Source organism: Equus asinus, chromosome X, assembly GCF_041296235.1.
Source record: "Equus asinus isolate D_3611 breed Donkey chromosome X, EquAss-T2T_v2, whole genome shotgun sequence".
NCBI classification, from domain to species: Eukaryota; Metazoa; Chordata; class Mammalia; order Perissodactyla; family Equidae; genus Equus; species Equus asinus.
In genome coordinates, this window is record NC_091820.1 from 133,573,027 (window position 1) to 133,580,707 (window position 7,681).

The 7,681-nt window shown below is 38.2% G+C and overlaps 1 non-coding gene across 1 annotated transcript; it reads right to left on the reverse strand.

Moving 5' to 3' along the window:
• Positions 1 to 260: 260 nt before the first annotated feature.
• LOC123282773 (small nucleolar RNA SNORA1) lies at positions 261 to 399 on the reverse strand. The gene has a single exon (XR_006523012.1). It is a non-coding gene; the product is annotated as a small nucleolar RNA SNORA1 (small nucleolar RNA).
• Positions 400 to 7,681: the final 7,282 nt, after the last annotated feature.

Sequence of the window (7,681 nt, forward strand, 5' to 3'; positions counted from 1 at the left end):
AGGGCCAGTATTCCTTAGCAAAAAGAGGAGGATCGGCAGCAGATGTTAGCTTAGGGCTAATCTTCCTCAAAAAAAAAAAAAATTCTCCACCTGTAATCTTTAGGATCCAATTTTTTCAACCAATTTACTTTAGGGCCTAGGAGTTAAATTGTAGGAAGTTGACTGCTATTTTATCAAATGATCTAAGATATATTATTCCTAATCATTTCTAATATTGAAAATTCTTGTTACATCCAATTTTTACTTATTAGCCTAGCAAAAAATGTTACAGGTCTCATTGTCACCGCTGCAATACGTGTACTGTGATGGAAGCATAATCTGTGTCTCAATATATATTGACACATTAACAATTTCTGGACATCATTAACAACAGTGCCCATTTTCATCTGGAGTGAGGTTTCTGTAGTACATTTTGAAGTCAGGGATTGTGATGCCTCCAGCTTTGTTCTTTTTTCTTGGGATTGCTTTAGCTATTCAGGGTCTTTTGTTGCCCCATATGAATTTTAGGATTCTTTGTTCTTTTTCTGTGGAGAATGTCATTGGGATTCTGATTGGGATTGTGTTGAGTCTCTAGATTGCTTTGGGTATTATGAACACTTTAACTGTGTTTATTCTTCTGATCCATGTGCATGGAGTATCTTTCCATTTCTTTATGTCATCATTTATTTCTTTCAACAATGTCTTGTAGTTTTCATTGCATAGGTCTTTCACCTCTTTGGTTAAATTTCTTCCTGGATATTTTATTCTTTTTGTCATGATTGTAAATGGGATTGTATTCTTGAGTTCTCTTTCTGTTCATTATTATAGAAATGCAACTTATTTTTGTAAGTTGATTTTGTACCCTGAAACTTTACAGTAGTTGTTGATTATTTCTAATAGTTTTCTGATTGATTCTTCATGGTTTTCTATATATAAAATCATGTCAACTGAAAATAGAGAGTTTCACTTTTTCACTTCCTATTTGGATTACTTTTATTCCTTTTTCTTGCCTAATTTCTCTGGCTATTACCTCCAGGGCAATGTCAAATAAGAATAGTGAGAGTGGGCACCCTTGTCTTGTTCCTGTTGTCTGAGGGATGGCGTTCAACTTTTCCCCATTGAGTATGATGTTGGCTGTGGGTTTGTCACATATGGCCTTTATTATGTTGAGGTACTTTCCTTTGGTCCCCATTTTGTTAAGAGTTTTTATCATAAATGGATGTTGGATCTTGTCACATGCTTTCTCTGTGTCTATTGAGAGGATCATGTGGTTTTTATTACTCATTTTGTTAATATGGTGTATCATGTTGATTGATTTATGGACATTGAACCATCCCTGTGTCCCTCATAGAAATCCCACTTGACCATGATGTATGATCTTTTTGATGTATTGCTCTAATCAGGGTGGCAATATTTTGTTGAGGATTTTTGCATCTATGTTCATCACTGAAATTGGCCTATAGTTTTCCTTTTTTGTGTTGTCCTTGTCAGGCTTTGGTATCAGGGTGATGTTGGCCTTGTAGAATGTGTCAGGAAGTGTTCCGTCTTCCCTAATTTTTTGGAATAGTTTACTAAGTATAGGTATTAAATCCTCTTTGAATGTTTGGTAGAATTCACCAGGGAAGCCTTCTGGTCCTTGACTTTTATTTTTTGGGAGATTTTTAATTACTGTTTCAGTGTCTTTACTTGTGGTTGGTCTATTCAGATTATCTATTTCTTATTGATTCAGCTTTTGGAGGTTGTGAGAGTCTAAGAATTTATCCGTTTCTTCTAGATTGTCTAATTTGTTGACATACAGCTTTTCATAGTGTTCTCTTATAATCATTTGTATTTCTCTGGTATCCATTGTAATTTTTCCTTTCTCTTTTCTAATTTTATTTATCTGAGCTTTCTCTCTTTTTTTCTTTTTAAGTCTGGCTTGAGGTTTGTCAATTTTGTTTATCTTCTCAAAGAGCCAGCTTTTTGTTTCATTGATCCTTTCTGTTGTCTTTTTTGTTTCACTTGCATTTATTTCTGCTCTGATTTTTATTATTTCCTTCCTGCTGCTGCCTTTGGGCTTTGTTTGTTCTTTTTCTAATTCGGTTAGGTGTAGTTTGAGATTTCTTATTTTGGATTTTTCTTATTTATTAAGGTGAGCCTGTATTGCAATGAATTTCCCTTTTAGGACTGCTTTTGCTGCATCCCATATGAGTTGGTATGGTATGTTTTCGTTTTCATTTGTCTCCAGATATTTTCTGACTTCTCCTTTAATTTCTTCTATGATCCATTGGTTGTTCAGTAGCATGTTGTTTAGTCTCCACATATTTCCCCCTTTCTCAGCTTTTTTCTTGTAGTTAATTTCTAGTTTCTTATCATTGTCCTTGGAAAAGATGCTTGATAGAATGTCAATCTTCTTAAATTTATTGAGGCTTGCCTTGTTTCCCAACATATATTCTATCCTTGAGAATGTTCCATGTGCACTTGAGAAGAATGTGTATTCTGCTGTTTTTGGATGATGTGTTCTATATATATCTGTTAAGTCTATCTGGTCTAGTTTTTCATTTAATTCCACTGTTTCCTTGTTGACTTTCTGTCTGGATGGTCTATCCATTGATGTGAGTGGAGTGTGAGGTCCCTTACTATTATTGTCTTGTTGTTAATATCTCCTTTTAGGTTTGTTAATAGTTGCTCTATGTTCTTTGGTGCTCCTGTGTTGAGTGCATATGTATTTCTAAGTGTTATGTGTTCTTGGTGGAGCGTCCCTTTGATCATTGTATACTGCTCCCCTTTGTCTCTCTTTACCTGTCTTATCTTAAAGTCTACTTTGTCTGATGTAAGTATGGCAACACCTGCTTTGTTTTATTTGCCATTAGCTTGGAATGTCATCTTCCATCCCTTCACTCTGAGCCTGTGTTTGTTGTTGGAGCTGAGATGTGTTTCCTGGAGCCAGCATATTGTTGGGTCTTGTTCTGTAATCCATCTTGCCATTCTGTGTCTTTTTATTGGAGAATTCAATCCATTTACATTTCGAGTGATTATTGATATATGAGGGCTTAATGCTGCCATTTTATTGCTTGTTTTCTGGTTCTCCTGCATTTCCGTTGTTTATCATCCCATGTATTTTAGACTACCAATTTGGTTAGGTAGTTTTTTATGCTGAATTTCTTAGTTTTCTCCTTATTTATTATTTGTGTCTCTGTTCTGCTTTTTTGTTTAGTAGTTACCTTGAGTTTTGTATGAAATATCTCGTTGATAGGATAGTCCGTTTTCTGATGACCTCTTATTTCCTTAGGCTAAGCTCATTCAGTTCCTTTCCTCTTCCCCTCCTACATTGTTTTTGTCACATTTTATTCTATCTGTCTAGTTTAAATGACAAGATTATCTTTGTTTTTGGTGTTTTCCTTCCCTTTATCTTTAATGTTTTACTTGAGTATTTGCTAATGTGTTCTAATGGATAGCTACAATTTTCTGATATTGTCTACCTGTTTATATTCTTACTCAGGGCTTTGTAGCCCCTTCTCTTTTTTCAAGTATGAGGGCCTTCTTGAGGATTTCTTGTCAGGGGGGTCTTGTGGCAATGAACTCCCTCAACTTTGTTTATCTGTGAAAGTTTTTATTTCTCCATCATATCTGAAGGATATTTTCACTGGATAGAGTATTCTCGGCTGAAAATTTCTGGTTTTCAAAGATTTGAATATATCATTCCACCCTCCCCTACCTTGTAAGGTTTTTGCTGAGAAATCCACTGAAAGACTAATAGGGGGTCCTTTGTAAGTTATTTTCTTCTGCCTTGCTGCCCTTAGTATTTTTTCTTTGTCATATATTGTTACCAGCTTTACTACTTATATGCCTTGCAGTAGGCCTTTTTACATTTATATAGTTAGGAGATCTAGTGGCTTCTTTCATGTGAATTTCCATCTCCTTCTCCAGGTTTGGGAAGTTCTCTGTTGTTATTCTTTGAACAAGCTTTCTGTTCCATTCTCCTTCTTTTCTTCCTCTGAAATACCTATAATCCTTATGTTGCATTTCCTGATTAAGTTGGATATTTCTCAGAGACTTTCTTCATTTCTTCTCAGTCTTGGTTGTCTCTCCTCCTCCTTCTGAAGCATTTCTATATTTCTGTTTTCACTGTTACTGATTCTCTCCTCAATGATATCAGCTCTGCCATTCAGGGAATCCACATTCTACTTTATCTCATCCATTGTGTTTTTCATCTTGAATATTTCTGTTTCATTTTTTTTTATAGTTTCAACCTCATTTGTGAAGTAGTTCTTGAACCCATTGAATTGTCTATCTGCATTCTCTTTTAACTCGTTCAGTTTTTTAATGATAGCTATTTGGAATTATCTGTCATTTAGGTTATAGATTTCTGTGTCTTCACGATTGATTTCTGGGTACTTGTCCTTTTCCTTTTGGTCTGGAGATTTAACATATTTCTTCATACTGCTAGATGCCATGAATTTGTGCTTCTGCATTTTGGTAGTATTTGATTGCTACTTCCACCTGTCGCCACTGGGTGGGGTTCAAGAGCTGCATATTCTGAACACACTGTGATCCATGGGACAGCTCCCAGGTGCTGGGCTGGGGTGCTGGGCCAGGGTGAGGGAAGCTTTCTTTCTCCTGGGTGAACTCGGGGACTTCTCACTCTCCCCTCGCTGTCAGCTCTCCTGCAGTATTGGCTTGATGAAGATACCCCACTGATAGCAGTCACCTCTGTGGGGGGCTTTCCCCCAGGCTGTGAGGCACCTCAGAGATCTATGGTGTTCCCACGGAGGGCCGCCACTCCCTCCCTGCTTTCCTCCCAGAGGCTGCACACAATTCCTGTGTCTCTGTCCTTCAGGGAGGAAGAGACACGTTATCTTACCTCCTTCCACTACCTCGGTGGAGGCTCCAGCACCTCCACTTTCTGACATACGGCTGCATGGGTCTCTCAGACATCATTTCTGTTGTGTGGATGTCCTCTGTTGGAATATAAATGTTCTTTTCATTGTATCTTTGAGGGGAGAGCTTATGGGGAGAACTCACTCTGCCATGATGCTGACGTGACCCTGGTTGGTTTTGATTAGTGTTTCAGTCTCTTTACATGTTATAGTTCTTCTGTGAGAGGTCTTCTTTACCTAACCTCCTTTCACAAATGACTGAATCCCCTCACCAACTCTCACAAATACCTTTCTTTCCCTTATGAATGGCTTCCCTCCCTCATTTCTCCTTAGACCTTCTTTTCGTTACCTCCTATCATATAGTACTAACCTCTGTCATCTCAGCATTCCAAGTACTAACCTTCACCACCTCTTCTCTTAAAGCTGTTCCACCTCTAACCTCACCTTACTAACCCCCCTTACCTCACCACTCAAATGCCTTCCTCCATTATCGCCCTTCACAAAGACCTTTCCTTGTTCATTTCCCTTCACCAAGGCCTTCCCTTCTTTCATGATTGCCATCTCTGCCTCCTCTATCCTTATAATTGACTTCTCTCCTTCACCTCTCGCCTCAAAGGCCTCCTTCTCTCAAGTCCTCTCAAAGTAGGAATTTTCCTCTCCTCATATAGTATAGTCATCTGTCGTTTAATGATGAGGATGCATTCTGAGAAATGTGTCATTAGGTGGTTTTGTCTTGTGAACATCATAGAATATAGTTACATAAACCTAGATGGTATAGCCTACTACACAACTAGGCTATCTGGTACTTATCTTATGGGACCACCGTCATATATGTGGTCCATCATTGACCAAAATGTCATTATGTGGTGCATGACTATATTAAACTCCTTCACCTGCTTTCTCAAAGAATTTCCCTCCTCTGCTTATGCTCACAAAGGCCATCCCTCTGTCACCTGACTTCACAAATGCCTGCTTTCTTTTACCCTCACAAATGCCTTCCCTCCCTCATCACCACTCCAAAAGTTCTTCTTAACCTTCAATCAAGGTCTTTTCGTTCTCCAATATCCCCACAATATCTTTCTTTTGCTCACCTTCTCAGTAGCCTTTCTTCTTAATCTCGCAAAGCCCTTTCCTCCCCTCACTCAAGGTCTTCAATTTCTCACCTCCCTTTTAAAATGCCTTCATTCTCTTACCTCATGTTGTCTTTCTCTCTCTAACCTATCTTCACAAAGACCTTCCCTCCCTCAGTCAAATTCCTTCCGTTTCCTCCTCATTTACCTACCCTCCTCCAGACCTTTACTCACCCTCCTCTCTGATGCCTATTTCAGCCCTCCAAAGCCATCCCTTCTCCCCACTCATGAATTTCCTCTCCCTCATCCCCCAAAGGTACTCTCTCCTTCTTCCCCCAAAGTCTTTTTCCTCCTCCTTCTTTAATGGTCGTGCTGCCTCACTTTCCTGACTCAAAGTCTTTCCCATCTCCTCCTTCAAATCCTTCTTACCCCTTGCTCAAATCCTTTTCCTTTCCCCATAGCTTTCTCTCCTTAGCTCCAAGATGGCCTTCTCAAAACGGCATTCTCTACCTTACCTCCCATGGCCTGCCCTCCCTCCCGAGCCCCTCACAGTGATGTTCCATCTCCACATCTGCATAAAGGCCTTGGCTTTCCCACAGTCTTCCTCTTTCCCTCAAGCTCCAACCTCAAGCCTAAAGACAGTCTTCCATCCTCACCTCTAATCTCAGTGACTTCTCTCTCCCTGCCCTCCGCAGAGGCCTTCTATGACCACCCCCAACCAAGGTCCTCCCACAGGCAAAGGAGGAGGCAAAAATTTAGCAGAGGCATTGTAAGTAAAAGGAACAGAGACTGCTGTGTACTATGTCAGAACTGCATGGCTTTATAACTTTTTATGAGGGGTGAAATTCAAAGTTAAATAAAGTATATGTTAGGCATCCTTATACCAACTACTTTAATTAAGTTAGAATATGTGATTTCTGCTTTATGGAAATATTTTAGGATACTTTTTAAATGATCGTTTATAAATCATATTACTTCAAATTATTCATACTTATTTTTCCTACTGTTCATCTAAAATACCAAAGTATTTCTGAATTAGTTTGCTGTCCTTATAAACGCTGGTTACAAATATGACTGAGAGCTTTACAAACAGTGCTTTTTCATTTTCTGAAAATGTAAGTTAAAAAACAAAACTATAAATTGTACATTATTTTTTCTTAGTCCATGAGTTCTTCGTTTTCTATTTCTATTTTGAGTAGAACTCTTACAAAAAAAGAATACTGTTATTCAGTGTGATTTCTTTATTTCCATGAAGACTTTTTCCAGTATAGATTTAACATATTTTCTCCTGAAATAATTCATGATTCATTCTTTGTACTGTCAGATTTCCCAGGTTCCTGGGAGGTAATATGTGACTGGATGGATTAAATATTATTTTACATTTAAAATAACTTAATATAATGAATTGTACTGTGTTATTGGTTAATTGTGTTCCCCCACCCTCGACAAAAAAAAAATGTCGGAATTTTAATTCCCAGTACCTCAGAATGTGACCTTATTTGGAGATAAGGTCTTTATAGAGGTAATCAAATTAAAATGTGAGCCCAATCCAGTATGACTTGTTGGACACAGAGGTAGACGTTCATAGAGAAAAGACTAAATGCCACATTAATGACATTTTGGTCAACAACATATTGCACGTACAGTGGTAGTCCCATAAGATTAGTGCCTTATAGCCTAGGTGTGTAGTAGGCTATAACACCTAGGTTTGTGTAAGTACACTCTATGGTGTTCACATGACAAAATCGCCTAACAATGCATTTCTCAGAACGT